The following is a 20,115-nucleotide window of genomic DNA, read 5'->3' as shown; positions in this document are numbered from 1 at the left end:
GGTCGAAATCGTCTGCCTCCTCTCTCTTCAAGCGAGCGACTACGTCGGCCGCCTCGCCGGGTAACAAAGTGAGCAAGCGCTGTGGCCACGTTTCCCGAGAGAACCCCTGCTTCTCGCACGTTCGCTCAAAGTTAACCAGGAACAAACCAATGTCCTCTCCAAGCTTAAACAGCCGCATCAGGTCAGTCATTTTGAACGATACCCGTTCTCCTGCACCGTGTGCCTGACTTCCATTACGAGCGCGTTCCATCTCTACCTCGAGACGCTTCATTTCCAAAGAGTGTTGACGGTCGCGCTCGTCTTTATCTTTTTGTTCTTTACGTTCGCGCTCGTCTTTCTGCTCTTTACGTTCGCGCTCCTCTTTTTGCTCCCTCTCCTCAATGGTCTTAAGGCATTCCGACAGCTCGTCATCCTCAGCCTCCAACTCAAGAATAGCCCTTAGCAGTTCTGGTTTTCTGAGTTTGTCTGAGACATCCAGACCCAACTCTCTTGCAAGCTCCAGCAATTTCTGTTTGCGCAACGACTTCAAATCCATGGCTGCTCCGAATGCTGCTTTCTCTACTGCCTACTATTGTCTTGCCGCAAACTAACCCGGCAGCAACGACAACACAATTACCAGCTCTGTTTCTGACACTAACAAAAGCCTGGCAAAACTCAGAAGAAGAAAGTCCCGCACTCACCAAACCTCGCAGCCAAGAATTCAGCGCAGTCGTTCCGCTGCAGGCAACCAGTCATCACACAGGGCTCGTTGCACTGCTCCCGGATGGTCGTTGTGCTGCTCAGCATACAGTTGACCGCATATCTTCGCTGCTGGCCTCCGTTGTCGGGATCTCACCGCTGGCAACCAGTTGTTGCAAAAGGGTTGCAAGCCCCAAGGGTAGCGTTGGCCTGGCGGCCTGGGGCAAAGCTGGAAACATCCGAAGGTCCCGGCAAAGGATGAGTCGACTGGCAACAGAACAACTTGTTTATTCTGGCATCGCAAAAGAGCAGCCGGTCAGGGCGACCACGTTACTCGAAGGAAGAAATCGAAGTCTCCTCGGCGTCCGGGGCCGCGGCTTTTTTATACCCTCGGAGTCGAGGGCAAGAAGGAACGGCTTGGGATGAGGCGCCCGATACGGCGACGCTCAGACATGTTCAGACGTGACGTGCGCGTCCGCCGGGCCGGCGCCGGTCAGACCTCCTCGCCTCCCAGTTGGGGAGCTCCTCTCCCCGGCTGCCGCGCTTTGACAAGCGTGGGCACCAACATGCACACACACACACGCACACACGACGACACGTGGCATTGAAACCTGCCTGGACCGCGCTTGGCGAGAGGCGTTACGGCAGCACTGAACGGGCCCAAAATGACCGCCACTTTGAACGAAGCCGCGGCGTCCGTTGCATCCGCGCCGGCTATACCGCACGTCGTAGGCGAGACGTAACACCCGTCTCGTCATGTAGCTGCGGCGGGGGGGTACTGGGGGTGACTCGACCCCTTGCACCAGGGGGCGAGTAGTAGACGTTGTTTCTGTCCTGTTGCCTGTCCAGTCGCCTCTTGGAGTCCTAGCCACCGGACGCTGACTGGAGCTCCATCTTGTCGCGGGGGCTGTGGCGCAGAGTACGCGTCGGAGGTGATCGCACACGACGGCCACGCCCTCAAAGCTCAAATTCTATCCATCAGTCGCGAGAACCCTCCACGGTGGCAGCTCATGCAATGCATGGTTGAGGTACGTCACTCCACTGCCAAACCGTCGTCGGTGGCACAGTCGACGCACCTGGTCCACAAAGTTCTGCGTCTGGCCGTTGAACCACGTGACAAATCTTCTGTTCGCTCCACGGCGTCGACGGTTCAGGGCGCGCGGGAGTGGCAGGCTCATGCATAGTCTGATCGAGGGTCGCTCGCGGCTGACTCTGCCGATGACCGCCTTCATGCTGGACAGGGCGGCAGAGGCGTTCGCTGCAGCGATGTCGGCAGCTCCGATGTGAACTATCACTCTGTCGATGGTGGCGGGCAGGTACTCCAATAGTGCGGGGAGGTCCGAAAATTTCGCTGAGTGGTAGATGATGAAGCCGGGGGTGCTCTCTTGCGTCGGATCGAAGTATTCATATGCGTGCTTAAAGAGTTCGTCACTGATTACTGCAGTCTTAATAGGATTTTTTGGAAAGTGGATAGATAGCCGTTCAGTTGTATGGATGCTGGCAGCCATTGTAGTAGAAGTGGAAGCAGTCAGGGTTGCTCAACGGGCCAGTGAAAACTTGCACAGTGAAAAGGTCACAACTGGTTCGATTATCTAGGTTTATTCACCAACGGTTTCAGACGGTGGACCGTCCTTCATCAGGGTAAAGTCGAATGAATACACAGATGTGCGCATTTACGGTCCTAAATGCAGAGGGAGAGGAGGCACTTTCTCTCTCTTTCTCTATGTCGGCGTCCACTAAGGGGAAAGGAGAATGAATGCGAGACAAGTTAAAAAAAGCTAGTTAAAATACACAGGTGACAGACATGCAGCAGAGCTTAGAGGGATGGATTTTCGCCGAGAAGACTAAAGCAAGAAACGTTTCCTTCTGCGGAAGCGAGAAGATCGAGCACGAGGGGAAAATAACGAAAACACAGAAAACAAGAAAAGAACAAAAAGGAAAACACCAGAATACACTGAAACAAAACACAAAGCGCACATAGCATGACCCGCTCCCCAGCGGTGCAGATGTTAAGAACTCTTGTAATGTAATTTACTGTCAGCTGTCAAGGCCGCGTCATTACGCCTTGTTCAAGAGGCACCAGTGACCGTTACGAGGGCAGCGTGTCGCCTCAGCGGCGGAAAAGCGGTCGTCCAGACGCCGTGTCGAAACCCGATCCCACAACTAGCCGCCGCAGAAAGCAACCACCGGCCGTTCGTCAGAGGGCGCCCGCGCCGCGCGTCCCACCGCTGACAATTCCGAGAAGGGAGCTTGGAGGACAAGGAGGAAAAAGGGAAACCGGCATGGAGTAAAGAAGAGGGGGGGGGGGCGCATGGTGAGCAAGATAAAAGGAAAACAAATGGAAAATAACAGACGGGAGCTTCTTTCTCAATTGGAAAGGTTTTTGAGGAAGGCAAAATTGCCCAAGTTCTCATTAATGCCGTGGGTTAATGTCCGAAATTTATGTATGAAATACGATTCCCTTTGTTCTCTTTGGCGGCCGGTTTGAAAACCCGACTGTAGGCGGATGACCCGGATGCTTTCAAATGAGTGCTGTGGCAGACATAGGTGCTTAGAAAAGGGTAGGTTTGGCAGTGTGTGAACGTGGGCCTTGTGGTTGTTCAATCGCAACCTGAACGGAGTGTGTATATATATATATATATATATATATATATATATATATATATATATATATATATATATATATATATATATATATATTCAGGCAAGTATAACTACTTCTCAGAAAAAGGTGTTTTGAAGCAACAAATATGGCTTTTTCAGCATAGTATTACCAGTGTTGGCGGCCACGAGTGAACTGGTGTATTTAAAGGCGCGTAGACACGCAACTTTTGGGTGCGTGTTTTCTTGCTTCTAATGATGCGTAATGTACTGTTATACATAGATTATCACCTTACGTTCTCCTACGACTGTTAAATAATTTATAATCTAACTTCTTTTTTATGGTGTTTCCGTTTCAATTTCAACATGGACTGTGACGTAAAAGAGTGGTATAGTTCACATAAGGCATGAAAAGACTGGAATATAAGCGCTGCTTCTAAATTCCTTGTCATTCCGGCTCTTGAGGAAGGCTGGCTTCAGCAGTCTAGTAAAATTAAAACGAAAAAGCAGCGATTGAATCGATGTTTTCCGTACCTCACTTGACATATAATCAAGCTTTGACGCCAGATCCATCCTTCTCCTGCTAAAACCGAGACTGAAATAGCACGATATAAAGATTCGATTGTAAATAATTAGTGGTCGTACGCGAATACCTCATGGCGATTCATGCATAGTAGTGTCCTCTGCATCCTGTAGGTTTGGTTTTTCTGGGAAACATTTGTTGATTATTTCTTCAGTTCTTCACAATCTTAGAGCGTCTTCCACAGCATTTGTGCCGGCGGCCATCCTGTTAATGAGCTTCTTAGGTAGAATAAAAATTAAAAAAAACACAGAGAAACGTGAAGCGTAGGAAGGGAACGTTCCTAAATGAAAAATGTAGCCATGAGGTCCTTGCTAGTGAGAAGGAAATCAAACCTGCTGTTGTTAACCATTCTGATCGCACCAACGAATTTCTTCAATATTTCCTTCTTTCTCTTCCTAACAAAAAACCGTTTTTCAATTCCAAGAAGTTATCTCGGCCCGCAAGACTGGAACGGAAAAAAGCCTTGAGCGAATAGGACGAACTGAGCGAGCACCGAATTATATGCAACCTGCAGCGCGCGAAATTGAAAATTAAACAGCAGCGGCGACCGAAAAACTGCGAATCCGACTTCTAATCTTACGTGCGTACATGGGCAATTTAGTCACTTGACAGTCTGATTTAATCAAGCCCCCTCCCAAAAAAACACCTGTAGTATTAAATTATGCCCTGACCGCCAATGCGGAAGGCGCATGACGCCGTATTTGTTGTGAGGAAAACAATAATTGCCGTGCACGTAACAAAAGCGGTGGATTGCACATTCACATGTCAGAACTACAGAAAAATTTTGCGGGATTCATGCAAGGAAACTTTTCCAGAGGTTTCTTGGGCAGTCCCTTTTCCTAATTGACTGCTGATCAAAAGCTGATCCAGGAATTTCGCAGTTGAATCCATTTATCCCGATTCACGAAAATGTCTGGTGCGCCGACAAAAAGAAACCAGAACAAATTCACCACGTAACATTCATACTTAATACTGTCGTTCAATCACATTAGTGTTGTAAAAAAACCACATGAGAGCACTGCACGTAAAAAGTGAGCACAAATCACGACATACCAGAGGCGGTATTTTCGGTAGGCTACAGGTCAGACACAATAGTTATTGCGGTGGAAGTGTATAGCAGAACTTTCGGCATCCGTAATTGTTTTGGGTATAGACACAGAGCATGTTCAACCAGAACAGTGAAGGTCATGTGTTTAAGTTCTTTGCCATTTAAGGGGACAAGGGCACCATAAATGTATTCTTTTTTCTAAAACTTGCGTCGCACTTATAAGAGTATAGTTTCATCCTTTGAGGAAAGGGGCCACGCCAAGTGCAGCAAAGGAGGTTCTGTACGTTCAAATTAATGAGGATTCGCACCATTTGAAATGATTGTATAATGTAGTAGAAGCAGCCTTCCAATATTAGTAAATGACATGGTACCTCATAAAAGGAAACGGGAATAAGCAGCCGAAGAAAAGAGTGCCTTGTACAGCATCTGCTTACTTAATACGCTTCGGCATTAACAATCGCATTCGGGACAAGATACCAACAATCGGACCATTTGCTCTCACCATTTCAATTTTTAATGCCATGATTAATTCTCATAAAAAGGTGCCCTATACTTTATGCTGCTGCAACAATTTTAGTTATGATAAAAAAATGACGGAGGAGTGATGATCCTTAGAACTACGACACAGAGGCACTCTTGCTATGAATCACCTTGAGTTAAGAAAAGAGCGTCGAGGCTTGTTTACTGCACGGAAGCGTCAGCAGGTTCGGCATGTGTGTGAAGCCTACCCTGCCAAAGGTGCCAACTGGTATTTAGGGGGACTTATACCTCTCCAACTGCCACCTTCCAACAATCTTCCTCCTGCCCCTCTCTCCTTCCACCTCTCCACTTGCACGGGAGAGGAGCGAGACGCCCAATGAGTAATGACTCTGCAAAGATTAAAATGACTACGAAAATGACTCGGAGAGCAGGGCGCCTGTGTGCAAAATAGACAGCCCGAAAAACCATGTATGGAAAAATGAGTCTTGTGATAGCTGTGTCCTACAACCTGTGTCTCACAAGCCCCATCGGTGAATGCGAAACGGGCACCTGCAGGTACGGTGGCGAATCGCTTAACCGCTACTCCACCCAGCCAGTTGTGGTGAGATGACTCCCCGCGATCTATTAACGTGGCACACATGCGTAGTTGGGTAGTCGGGATCGGAACAGATTCAGATTTGGAATAGACAGGGGAGAGAAATTCAATTTTTTCTGGATTGGAGTAAAGTGTGAATTCTAATATAATTAAATATTTAATAGATTGGAAAGTGAAAAAGAATGCTATTGCTTCTCTTCTGCACCAATAAAATTGACCACGCCGGAATTTTTTTTAAGTGTAAGATGTTTCTTGACACTTCAAAGCCAGTGTGTAATTTATCCAGCACTGAAATAAAAACAGGGCAGGCGAAGGGGCCGAAGGAAGAATATCGAAAGTTTACACTTGATGCTACCAACTTCTGAAGAGAGCTATATGGTGCCTTTTTTTAAGGCAGTCAAATTTAGTACTCTGACATTTTTGTCAGCTTAGGGGGTGTCCTCATTATGAACTCAGAAACACAGGCGAACCTTTATGTTCGAATCCGGTATTCGTTCCTCCATGCACACGAGGAATTGAGCAAGTTTCGTAAAGTGTCACGGAACTGACATTGGTCGACTGATTCGCTACAGCCTATGCTGGAACGCCCAATTCGAACTGCGACGCATGTTCTTGTTTCAAAGATAGATGTTGACTTTTTCCATTTTTTATGCTATGAATGGTATTACTTACGCCTACAGACAAAAATAAGTGAATCTGATATTCACAACAATGCCGTTCGGTAGAAGTTTGAGTTCAGTATCTTATATGCACAGTTGAGAATCGATTTGAGCAGCAAACCGTATACGCTGTTCAAATGACATTTTGTTTTTCTATCATCTTTGAAAGAAAGAAATTAACAGCACCTTAGAGGCGTCGGAAATGTGCCACGCTCACAAATTTCTCGAAGGACAGAGACAATACTTTCCGGAAAAATAGAGGCGGTGCTATGTTGGGCACTCTGCGTTCAATCGTAAATCAATGCTTGTATTGTGACCAGTTGCTCCTGGTTAAGTTATGCTGCGAGCCGAGGAAATGGAAGCAGAAACTGGTAATCATTGCTGCTCCTGCAGGTAGAGCGAAAGAAACCAATGCACCTGGTGCCACCTCCTTCTAATGACCTCCAGTTAACAGCGTCCAATGGCACTTTAATTTAATGGGAGTAATTGTTTGGTAATGACCTCCATCGGCCCTCGTCAGTTAATGACGGTGTCGTTTGTAAACAAAAATGCTTCTTTACAATAGAAGTTGTTTCGAAGCAGCATTTGCGTGTCTCGCACGGAGCCCTCAAGGGTTAACATCTACGAAAGTGCTACCGAATTTTTCTCATTCGCGATCTTCGTTAAGGCTAACCTTTTTAAATCCCAGAATGGGAGCGCAAAAGAAGGGGAGCGATCATTTCTAGCGTGTTATATCTTACGATTTCAGTGGCAGGTGCTGCTCTAACAGGCGTTCACTTGAAAGAGACATTCGGTCATGGTGGTCTCTCAGCAATAAGGAAACAAAGAAAACGACAGGGTCGGATCACGGAGCGAATCAGAAGGCGTTGCTTCACTATATCGACGGCAAGTAAAATGAAAACCAGCAGTGCCTTTGCTCTGCTCCCTTTTATTCATTCTCGTCGCCAACTGCCATCAGTTCATAATTCCTCTTAAATGTGAACATTGGCACAACTCGCCTATTCTATTCACTATGGGAATCCACTGGGTGGGCAGAAAGCAGCTTCTTTCCTTACGCTTAGCATTCCATGCTAAGGACATAATATAATATTATACTGTTATTGCCAGTAGAAGTAAGCTTGGGTATAGAGCTGTTGGATTTAGGGCTAATCAGCATAAAGGAGCACAAAGATCCTTGACTTTCTTTCCCTCACGTCGGCCACAACTTCCTTCACGTGACAGCAAAGATCTGTCTCATGACTTTCCGCTCCCCTGTGAGCCTGGTGAACCTTGCCACTGGTAACGTGTCCAGAACGATAAATTCCGAATTGGACGTGCTACTCGGTCACTCAAACTGCTTAACTGGCAGGACTTACTTACACGCCTATTGTTGCTTAATATAAGAGATATTATCAATGAGATATTATCACTAAATATTATCAATAACAGATCAATGCCAAAGTGCTTAAAAGCACCAAGGAAATCACCAGTGTTATTTTGTCCCACATTTTTCAGCAGTCATTGTAATCCGGCCTCGTCCCTCTTCATTGGAAGGTGGGTAAGTTTATTTCAGTTCCTAAGCCAGGTTCTACTAACTACCGACCTATATCTCTAACTATCGTTTGTTTCAAAATTATGGAGCTCGTTATTTTTTCGTAAATCACCAATTTCCGTACACCCTGACCAGCACGGATTTCAAAAAGGACTTTCATGTGACACCCACCTTGCGCTATTTCTTCACTACATCAGTACTTATGTAGTCCTTAACCCACCTTTTGACGCTCTCTTCATCGACTTCGTGAAGGCTTTCGACAGAGTTCCTCACAAGCGCCTATTACTAAAGCTTTCACAATTAAGTCTTGACCCACTCGTCTTCAGCTGGATACAGGATTTCCTCACTAACCGTCATCAGTTTGTTAAAGCCAACAACAAAACATCTTCACTCTCTAATGCACTCTCTGGTGTGCCACAAGGCATAGTTCTTGGCGCTCCCCTTTTCTTAAATTATATCAATGGCTTGCCTAATTATATTTTATCAAACATTAACTTATTCACCGACGATTGAGTCCTTTACCGTTTCATTAACAGTGCAGCAGATAATCATGTTCTTCAGTGTGATCTATTAAGGCTGGAAGAGTGGTGTTGTAGATGGCTGATGGTCTTAAACACTAAAAAAACTGCGCTTGTTTCCTTCCACAGACGATAAATTTACCCTACCCCAAATTATGTTCTGAACGGTTCTAGTGTCTTACCCCGCAGTTGCATTAAGTAACTTTCTGTTGACATCTCGTGCACCCTTAAGTCGTCTATCCACATAACGCGGATAATTAAAAATGTTAACAGAACGGTCGGCTCTTCTCTTCGTAATTATGTCAAGCTTTACCGGCAGTTAAATTACTAGGTTAAAAGACATTAATTCGTCCACAGTACGCATCAGCCATCTCGGACCCCGCTCAACTTAACCTAACCAACTGTATTGAACTTTCTCAAAATTGTGCCGTTCGATTCATCTACCCAAACTACTTATACTCCACCAGTGTCACTTCCGTCAAAAATAATGCATGCCTACCTAACCTCAAGCAACGCCGTATAGTTGCAAGGCTATGCTTATATCACCAAATGTATCACAACTTTCCTCACAACTGTCCTATCCCCTTCAGGCGCTGGGTCCACTATGTGGACGCGACCTAAGCCTCCTCATGTTTTTGTACGCAGAACAAGTTTTCATCTTTGAAAGAAAATGTGTGCATCACGTCGTTTTTTCGCGGGATGAGTAAATAGCTTCTCTTTTTGCACTCTATCTTTACAAATGATCGTGAATGATGCATTTTAAGGCTCTAAATGCGTCGGTAGGATACTGTAGAAAAGGCACACCAATTTTCTTCACGATAGCCGAAGAAAAAGTGCTGCGGTGGACGTTCAGAGTTGTACGTCCACAAATGTAGACACGGCGCCTTAATGCCGAAAATATCAAAGTGGCATTTTCTCTCCACAACGCGCCGTTTTTTGTGGACGCATGGTACGATATGGGCTTACGGCTTACGGGCGTTGAAAAATATGCTTGTACAAAGAGAACGTTGGACGACTCCAGCGCTGAAGCGTTTTTCATGACAATAGCCGATGGAGAAGCACTTCTAAAGAAGCGCAATCAAGACCTGCATATGGTCGCAAAAAACCGCCACTTAGCTGAGCCGCTGCCGACAAACACAGCGCGCTATGACCAGTGCTTAAAATTAGGGAGGTCTAGGAGGGTCTTAAGCCCCTACCAATATTCAAAAAGGAGTCAGAGACAACCTGTGCTAGATAGTAGAACTCATGAATCCGAAGGAAGCAACCATTTTCAGTGGCGGTCAGAACAACTTTTCTCTATCGTGTTGAAAATTTCGCTACGGTTTTAGCAAGAATCATTACATTTTGTATGAAACCCCCGACAGAGAAAAATACAAATTGGCAGCACTACACAAGAAAGGATGAAAAAGGGTAACACGTGCCCTCACACCATGGTCAGTTCAGAGCTATCCGCTCAGCTGCAACGCTAAAAAAACAATAATCAGCACATTGGTAGAGCGAGCGAAAAGTTTGTTTCAGGTCACTGACATAAATTTAGCAAACAAAGACTTTGAAAATGTTTTCTCATTTTGGCAAACACCGTGTGTAAAACCGGCCGCAAGATGCCCCCTCTGTGTCCCTTTCCACCTGTGCTCAGATTACTCGGGACGCCTTGGATGTAGCCGGACTTGAAGCAGTACCTATGATGGAAGCAACCATTGGCCCCAACTTCTGAACACGTTAATTACACAACGGTGCGACGTGAAGGCTCCACATCTAAAACTCACGTTCGGTGCTCGAAATACCGAATTTTCCTCTGCCTGTCGTCACAGAATGACTGCTTTTATCTGTTTTATAAGTCATGAACTACATAATTGCCTGAAGCGTACATTTTCCCAGCTAAACATTTATTCATGTCTAACGGTGAATTGGAACAGGCAAGCAAACGTATTAGTGTTCACGTTCATGTATCAGGTTTAAGTCGCTATTTCCACAAATGTGGACGCAAATAAATTATGCTTAAATATGAATATTTTTGGGTAGCTTTTTGCACATCACTTCTACTTAGTCTACTGATCGTCATATATACAAAAATGGTTTTTCATTTCAGCAAATTTAATTGGGGCCTGAAGGGGCTATCCAGCCTGCTTATCGTTCTTGAGCCCGCACAAGCCACCACAAGGCCGTTTACCCACATCCTGCTCGAACCGTGACCCATCTTCATTCCTCTTCCATCCAAACAGCGCGTGACTGGAACAGTCTTCTCACTTGTACCATCCTTCTTACAAACTCTGACCACTACAATAAAGCCACCGAAGAAACGTTTTATTAACACGAGGTTGCTAGCCCTCCCCTCATGTAAAGGCCTCAACAAAGGGCCCATGAGTTATCTGTAGTAAATAAAATATAAATAAAAACTTTTGTAAAAGAAGATTCACAGTAAACAAAAACGTATTTTTTTTCGAGCTTGAAAGAAATGCACTGTACAGTTCATTGTAGCGAGAATCACGTAGCTGCAACCACCACTATAATGCTACCGCAAGCGTTCATCTGGTCTGTACGGTGCGCTAACGTCGACATTAAAAGGTAAATTGTTTGAGCCTCAGGAAACAAGAAAATTATTTTGTTCAGTCCCTCAGACGCTAAGATTTATGGCAGAAACTCTTTCCAGCCCACAAAAAAAAAACTGCCACGTTGAATCGACTCTTCCTTTCCTTACATTTTTCTATGCTTAGGGTATTGCCTAAGAGTTTAATGCTTTCATAAATATGCATATATTAACAATTCGTATCCACAAATATATTGTTCCCACTTCACTTTAGATTCGGGGCTTAAACTAAATCATTAGGTCTAAACAGCCGAAAACAAGGAAAATAATCTAAGCCCAATCTTTTCTGTTCTTTACATCACGTTCCTTCTCCGACGACGGCTGAGAAAAAAACTCCAGTCGCCCAATGTCTCAACGAAAAGAACTTCAAAACGGATTGCTTTTAACAATAACTATTGAGGGGACACATAATTACAATACGTTTTCATAATTCTACTGCAACGAAGTCGGATACCTACTAGAGCTGCTTCTCCCCCTCCGTCCTTGCTTCTCGCCACGTGCGTTGAGCCTGTGCAGCCGCCGATACTCCCACCTTTGCGACGTACGTCAGTGGTCGCGCTGTCTGCTTCCGGGGAATTTACAGTAAGGTAGACGCCCGCGGTTTTGATTCTGGTTCTATTCCAACCTGGTACGCGGAGGTATCTAGACACTTACGTGCACAACCAAGCGCTTCTGCCAACTGAAGTCGAGTCCGGCACCACCCTCGGCCATGTCATGGCCAACAGAGCTTCCACTTGTCAGCATCCCAATGCCAGATCACCAGCCATGTCAGGCCTGGTGACGACATTGTGATGTCACAACTCGTCAGTGGTCTGAGGTCTTCATTTTGACGTCACACATCTTCGATCAATCTGGAATTTTTATGAGATACGGCGCCGCTTTTGTACTCTTATGAGGATTCTTCTTCTATTGCATTAAAAATTAGCATTGCTCTCAGCTTGATATCCTTCCATCGCAGGACTGAGAGGCTCCAGCATGCGCACACGGAAACATATAGGAACTGGAAGCTCATTGTCGTTCGAGCGCTTAAAACACAGACAGCATCACTGTCTCTCTCCTAGAATTTCTGTCAATGTAAATATTATCTGTAAAAAGTGCATTTTCATCCTGAATGCATTTGTGCAAAAAGATGATCCAACATTGGAAATTAAATGTTTGCGTTTATAGTGCAAGCTAAGACAATAACCTCACCTTATTGGGCGCGTACACAGGTGACAGAGACAAAAAGACGCTGGAACTCAAGATGATAAAACCTGGCGAGGTCGTTACCTGAAAAATTCCCCCAAAAAAACATGGAACAAATTTAATTACCCTAACGAATAAACACGCATACAAACAACGCGCCTATTGCTTGTCCATAAGCCGTTAACAAGCAAAGCAAACGCAGCCATTGCCCCTAACTTGTTTAGGGAAACTAACTGTTTTCATGCCTGTGTTACTTGAACGTGTGCTCCATTTTCTGCCCAAGCATCTTCGGACGCCATTGATTGCCTTTATTCTGCCAGTGCTCCGTTAACGGCCGGTGTCAGCTCTCTCGACGCCTTTGAGGCTGCGCGTCAATGCCCTCGGCGGAGGGAAGAGGCGCTGTAATGGATTACAATCCATTTACCCAGCAGACACCCTTGCCCCGAGGGGAATCAGTCGGTTGCTGAGGAGTCTCGGAAGCCCCGCAAATTCACACGCATGGGTGAGATTAACGGCGGAAGTGCAACACTTACGCGTGACGATTTCCCTTTTACTCTCTATACCCTTCCACAAGTTTACTTCCCTTACTCGCACGCTGCTAATGCGGCAACGCGCTCAGGCAAGTGTACCGTTCAGGCAAGTGTACCCGCGAACCGTTGCTGGCCTTTCGTGCAATAATAATAATAGTTGGTTTTTTTAGGAAAGGAAAATGGCGCAGTATTTGTATCATGTATCCTTGGACACTTGAACCGCGACGTAAGGGAAGGGATAAAGGAGGGAGTGAAAGAAGAAAGGAAGAAAGAGGTGCCGCAGTGGAGGGCTCCGGAATAATTTCGACCACCAGGGAATCTTTAACGTGCACTGACATCGCACAGCACACGGGCGCGTTAGCGTTTTGCCTCCATAAAAACGCAGCCGCCGCTGTCGGGTTCGATCCCGGGAACACCGGATCAGCAGGTCTTTTGTGCAATCTTTTTGCTTTTGGCTTCACACATGTAGAGAAGTGTAGGATCTCTGCCAGTTGTGCATCTACAGGGCATCGATGTGTGGAGAAGCCACCCAATACCCCTTCCCAACTTTCCTGTCAGCTCTTATAAAACAGGTATATAGACTGTTTTTAGAATTCTTATGTTCTATTGCCTTCCTATAGATATTTCATTTTGTCTACTGGCCGCCGCGGAGGCTCAGTGGTTAAGGCGCTCGGCTGCTCACCCGAAAGACGCGGGTTAGATCCCTGCCGCGACAGTCGAATTTCGATGGAGGCGAAATTATAGAGGCTCGTGCACTGTTCGATGTCAGTGCACGGTAAAGAACCCCAGGTGGTAGAAATTTCCGGAGCCCTTCACTGCGACACCCCTCATAACCTGAGTCGCTTTGGGTGACTTAAACCCAATAAACCTTTAACCTATTAACAGTCAATAAAAAAAAGTTTACTAAATCTATAGGTTTTCTATAGACTCTCTAAACAGTTTCTGTTGCCTATAGACTAGACTGTAGGATTTGTCTCTAGAAAGTCTATACACATTACAGAAAAAAATGAGCCGACGCTGAGGCACCGATCGAATATCGAGCATTAACACACCTAGCATGTAACACTGGTTCGGATCCCTGGCGTTAGCTGGGCTCTAACTTAACTAGTAAGTTGCACGAAACGCGAAATCGTATTCCACCACCTCGAACACCATGCGAAAATGTTTTGAGTCTCGAGGTTCTTATGAAGATTCGTAAAGGCGTAGAATAGGAGTGCATAGGTGAGCGCTTCGAATCCTTGGCGAGCTAGGCTTTAACTTAATTGGCCAGTTTATGCTGCACAAAACACTGAATTGTTTGACACCATCCGATACAATCTGCGGCGAATGATTGGCCAGAATTTTACACGAATGTTAGGACTAAGTGGTCCGACCTGGACGCCTGCCAGACAGGAATATATATGCCAGCTCGACATCGTTTAGTTCCGAGTTGTGGTAATCGGGCGTCACGCTGCCGCCTGTTATCATTTTATTTCATTACGTAACCACCTCGCTTACCATGACAACGAATCTCAAGCCGCCCGTCTTGGATTGTGTCTGTGAAATCAGCACAACTCAGATGCCATAAAAGTCTATGGACAGTCTGTCGACTGCCGAAAGAAATTTTTGTAGGCTCGTCGCCTCATTCACGGCCGTTGAGTGGGGCGCAGGCAAAGTGACGTGGTTCGCGAAAGCACCAGTGTTTACATTTCGAAGTCACTAATGCAAGGTGGCGCCCTGACACTTGTTCATTCTTGTTGGACTCTTCTGCGGATCGTACATCGAGAAAGTCGATTTGCTTGCTATGGCGCATATCAAAGCGACGGTGAGGAGGTGAAAGACGGTCTCTTGGGGGATAAACCATGGCGGCTATGGCAGCGCCTCGCGCGATTGGCTGAAGTGCAAGACTTGTGCACGGGGGCGATCATGTCGTTTATCTTCTGGCATGCAGGACCGGGGATAATATCTGCCGCTGTGCAGCTGGCCCCTACGCCTTCTGCCTCTGTCCGACGGAGCACTGAGTGTCGAGACTAGTCCACTGTTGTGTACAGCCCGGCCGGTGTTCTGAAACCCAATGGAGCACGTCACAAAAGGCCACTCTCGAATTTTGTGGTGGCTGACGTTGTGGGGTAGATTGAAGCATTTAAACAATCCCTCCGTTGCGGTACAGTTGAGGGAGGGTGTGTGTTGCGCCTTGCAGCGGTGTTCCGCCGATTAGAGAGAGCGAGTCCAAAAGTTTATACGCTGATCATAACGTATGCAAATTGAAAATTGGTTTTTGGGGAAAGGAAATGACACAGTATCCCTCTGATACCTCGGCGGGCACCTGAACCGCGCCGAAAAGGAAGGGTTAAAGGAGGGAGTGAATGAAGAAAAGAAGGAAGAGGTGCCGTAATGGAGGGCTCCGGAGTAATTTCGACCACCTGGGGATCCTTAACGTGCACTGGCGTCCCACAGCACACGGGTGCCTCAGCGTTTCCCCTCCATCGAAACGCAGCCGCCGCGGGTCGGGTTGTGTCTTCTCGGATGGAGTCCCTAGTCAAGGACTCCTGGCAGCGGCTGCGGTAGCTTGGGCTTCTTGTACCAGTGAAAGCTGATCTCCGGGTTCCCAGATGAACAGCGCTGCCTCCCACTGCTCCGACGTGGTTTTGTGCATGGCGAATAAAAAAAAAGGTAAATTGCAGCGCATCTGCTCAGTTAGAGAACAGGGTGCTTGGGGCTCTCCCATTTCTTCTCTGCGCGGTTTCGCTTGAAAGCAAGCATGAGCTGTAAATAAAATAACATATTAGAAATTTTGCTGCCTTCGCTTGACAGACGACTGCTCGAGCGCTCAAGACAAGCTTGCTCCTGATGGTAATTATCAGCCGAATTTAATGCGTTTTCAGTTAAAGACGGCGCGATATAGCACAACCTCAAACGCTCAATGATGTTAGCTTTGATTAATGCGGAGAAAAACATCGGCGCCAGAAAGGCATACTGTTTTTTTTTTCATTACAACGCGCGCGTCGCGTAACTTGCAAAAATTAAAAGCTGCCGCTAAAGCCTAAATGTTGCCATCGCTGATCGCTCGCGTGCAACAACCGCCGCATTTGTCGAAGTCTCTTATTCGCACCGGTTTTCAGAACACGAATCAAGTCCTGGTCATATATCTATGGCCGCCATTAAAATCACGTTGGTTGTCGCCCTGCGAGTTCAGTAGCTGTACGTGCGTTTCGAGTAGTTTATTTCATATGACGCCGCACGAAACGGCACGCTCGCACCAGCCGATGTTGGACGCTGCACATGGTGTTCGAATGTAGAGCCCAAGGTCGCGGCAGGCTACATAGCGTCGTGAGCAAAATGTAAACACTCCCGCCTCCTGAGAAATGTCACTGCACGTTAGAGAATCCTGGGTGTTCGAAAGTTTTCTAAAGCATTCTACACAGGCGTCCTTAAAATTGGCTGTGGTTTAGCTCTTCTAAACCTATAGTCAGAGAGAAAGCACTGGCAGTTAGCAGCTTCTGCCAGTACCTTCCTTTGTCGCCTTTCCCTGCCTTGCAACTGCTCCTTAGCGAGTCATTCCTCAAGTTGATCTTCTGCCTCGGCTACTTCTTTGGCGCGACTAGCTCCTCCCTTACTCGTCAACACCTCAGCCCGTTGAGTCACATCTACAGGGTGCTCCGACTCAGCCTACTGTCAATAGCGCGCTGTTCTGGCAGGCGTTACGACAGCGTCCACTGTCCGCCGCGCTGTCCTCCATGGCGAAACTTAACGTGAGCAGCTGCTTCGTCTCCTTATTAGGCTAACAGCGAGACATGCGGTTTGTCATGTGACCACAGCTGGCGATGCCTGCTTCAGCGCGCCGCGCAAAATTTTGGAAGTGGGCCAAGCCCTCAAAATGCATTCGGAAGGATTAGTGGGTGGATTAAGGTGAATGAGTTGAATTCGCATAATCTAATATAATAATTCGATCGAAGGTGCTTGTACGTTCTAGTAGGAGATAGCTCATGCATTGTATATGAGGGCAATGAAGCCGGTTCCAACTAAACTTTTGCCAAGCGAATCGAAAAAAGATAATTAGAAACTCATTTTACACAACATAACAAGTACCCAAATGCTATGACATTATTTTCTTGAAAAATGTAGTTGAACACCGCTAAGCCTTAAGGCCAGCAGCCCCTTACCTCCATACCTCCGTTTATGGCTTTCCACGGGCCGCTGAGTAAGCGGCGTCGTCGTCCCTACAGAATACGAAAAAGACATTGATATGTAGTACAAGAAACGCAGTGACCAGACCATTAGACGAAGGTTGCTGCTGCTGCCGCTTCCTCTTCAACCTTTCTTTATTGGGCTATGCACTCATGAGGCATAGAGGCTTCGATCGGTGACGCAGTCTCATGCAACCAGCAGACATGGAGGCATGCAGACGGGTGTTGGCGCTACGCAAACAACAGGAGCAGCAGCGAGGTTTGAAGGGAGTTAGGCTGAGGCCGAAACGCCTGGTCGAATCCGAGCTAAAACTGCTGGTAAAGCCACGAGGAATGTACACGACAACCAGACAATTCAGCTGAGGTCCCAGGAATGGTCTCTCTGCTTTTTGTGCACACCATACCACCGGCGGCGCCGACCCGCCGAATGGAGGGACTCTCTGTTTCACATTTTCCTCTTTTTTCGAAATATTGTTTGTTTCTTTTTTTTTTCCTGTCATCCTGCTTCGAATTAGCCAAAGCAAAAATATCGCATGAGAGTTAAACAGTTGCATGTTTTATCGTTTGTTTTTCGATCAGACAGCTATTGCTTTAACTACTCGCGGGTAATTTTTCTTACGAGCGTAAGTGGCTTGTCTTTCTGCTTATTTTTCTGCTTTGCATGCGGCCTACGAAAGGCAGGCGATTTTCTTTTTCCAGCCTTGGGTCAAAAAACGAAGCATGCTTAGTCAATGTAACTTAAGTCAGTGCACTTTAGACACGCGACAAGCTTCGTAATTATAATGAGATAACGTTAGAGATCCCCGTCACAAGAAATGTAAGCTTCCTTCCATCCATGTCACGGAAAAATTCGCCCAGCTTGGCTCACTTACCATCGCGAGTGATGAGGCTAGCAGCGAAGCTGCCTCGCGTTCCTAATCGCAAAGCTGAGCTTCATAGAAGTTCTCAAAGCTAGCAGATTGATTGGCTCCGCGGTTGTCTATTTTTGGCACGCTCTCTCCTTTTTCCAACCACTAAAGCATATTTTTTTGGACCGATATTGCTTGCCAAATTTATGTTTTAAACACTCGTGACAAGCTTTTTGCAATGCGAATGGCTTCGGTATCCCTCGCGCGGGCTCGTACATTCGCCCGATGACAACTTGCCGGTTAGGACCGTTGTACGATCGTTTCGGAGCGGCTTCCGCCAGGCCCGCTTCACGAGCGGTCCGCCAGTTTTCGGCCGCCAGACGGACGTGAGGCGGAAAGGTGTTGTACGATCACTTTGGCGCTTGCGAGCGAGGCGGATGGTCCCAGCTTTCCGATTGGCGCGCCCGGCAGTGCCTGTCGTCTAATCACGTGCGGCGGTACAGGCATGCATGCTTGTATAAAAACACGCAGATATCTTGCAGTAGGAATAGCCCTTGTTAATTGCGGCGTACTCGAGACATCCGTTCCGTCAAAACTTTTTTTTTTTGCCGAGGATTTTCGTCGAAGGTACAATCGTGGTCGGCTGTGATATGTGTGGGAAACGACATGCGGACAATTTATATCCAAGACACCGAACAATATCGCGATCGCGAACTACTCCTCGTTCGATCGCGATGCTTTCACAACGGTCGACAATTTGCCAAAATAACAGAAGGCTGCCCCCTCTGAAAGTTAGGCTAATCTCTGGATTTCAGAACAACGACGCAATTCTATTGCGAATTCTCGATAGGGTCAGGCCACAGTACAGGCTGCTATCAACCGACCGTAATATTAACCGGATAATCACATTTTTCAAATAGTTCAGATTACATACTTAATATTTTAGTCAGTTATTCAAAATTGCACACTGCAGTGCTTTTTGCACTGCTGACAAAAAAATAATGGCACTTGCAGCCTTTCCTAAGGGGCCTGTCACATTAGCCCGACACGACGCCGATGCAGACACAACGACACCGATGATCGGCCGACCGGGTCGGCACACCGTGTCTGTGGCAGACCAAGCTGTCACACTAGGCCGACAACGACACCAACGCGTCCGACGACCAGATGTGTTCGTAGTGTGACGTGCTTTGACGCACGCGACGCCGACAAACCCAGTCTGCCTACCGTGTCGACGCGAGATCGGTCGCCGAGCTAAAACATTCACCGTACACGAACACGATTCCGCTCTAGCGCTGTTTGTTTAAGTTCATAACAAGCTCTGGGATAGGTGAATGTCCAGAAAGGTATCATTACTTAGGATCGTTGGCCAATGCCAAGGTGCTGGTTGAAGTGATAACTACGATACAAGCAAATTTCAGCCGCCTGCTGCTGCTGCTGCTGCTGCTGCTGCTGCTGCTGCTGCTGCTGCTGCTGCTGCTGCTGCTGCTGCTGCTGCTGCTGCTGCTGCTGCTGCTGCTGCTGCTGCTGCTGCTGCTGCTGCTGCTGCTGCTGCTGCTGCTGCTGCTGCTGCTGCTGCTGCTGCTGCTGCTGCTGCTGCTGCTGCTGCTGCTGCTGCTGCTGCTGCTGCTGCTGCTGCTGCTGCTGCTGCTGCTGCTGCTGCTGCTGCTGCTGCTGCTGCTGCTGCTGCTGCTGCTGCTGCTGCTGCTGCTGCTGCTGCTGCTGCTGCTGCTGCTGCTGCTGCTGCTGCTGCTGCTGCTGCTGCTGCTGCTGCTGCTGCTGCTGCTGCTGCTGCTGCTGCTGCTGCTGCTGCTGCTGCTGCTGCTGCTGCTGCTGCTGCTGCTGCTGCTGCTGCTGCTGCTGCTGCTGCTGCTGCTGCTGCTGCTGCTGCTGCTGCTGCTGCTGCTGCTGCTGCTGCTGCTGCTGCTGCTGCTGCTGCTGCTGCTGCTGCTGCTGCTGCTGCTGCTGCTGCTGCTGCTGCTGCTGCTGCTGCTGCTGCTGCTGCTGCTGCTGCTGCTGCTGCTGCTGCTGCTGCTGCTGCTGCTGCTGCTGCTGCTGCTGCTGCTGCTGCTGCTGCTGCTGCTGCTGCTGCTGCTGCTGCTGCTG

General features: G+C 47.4%; 1 pseudogene; it reads left to right on the top strand.

Annotated features, from left to right (window-relative positions):
* The first annotated feature begins 5,856 nt into the window (after positions 1 to 5,856).
* Positions 5,857 to 20,115, top strand: part of LOC144095548 (uncharacterized) — a 57,684-nt pseudogene continuing 43,425 nt past the window's right edge.

This window comes from Amblyomma americanum, chromosome 6, assembly GCF_052857255.1.
Source record: "Amblyomma americanum isolate KBUSLIRL-KWMA chromosome 6, ASM5285725v1, whole genome shotgun sequence".
NCBI classification, from domain to species: domain Eukaryota; kingdom Metazoa; phylum Arthropoda; class Arachnida; order Ixodida; family Ixodidae; genus Amblyomma; species Amblyomma americanum.
Note: the sequence above shows the minus strand (reverse complement) of the source record. Positions and strands in the feature narration are given on the sequence as shown.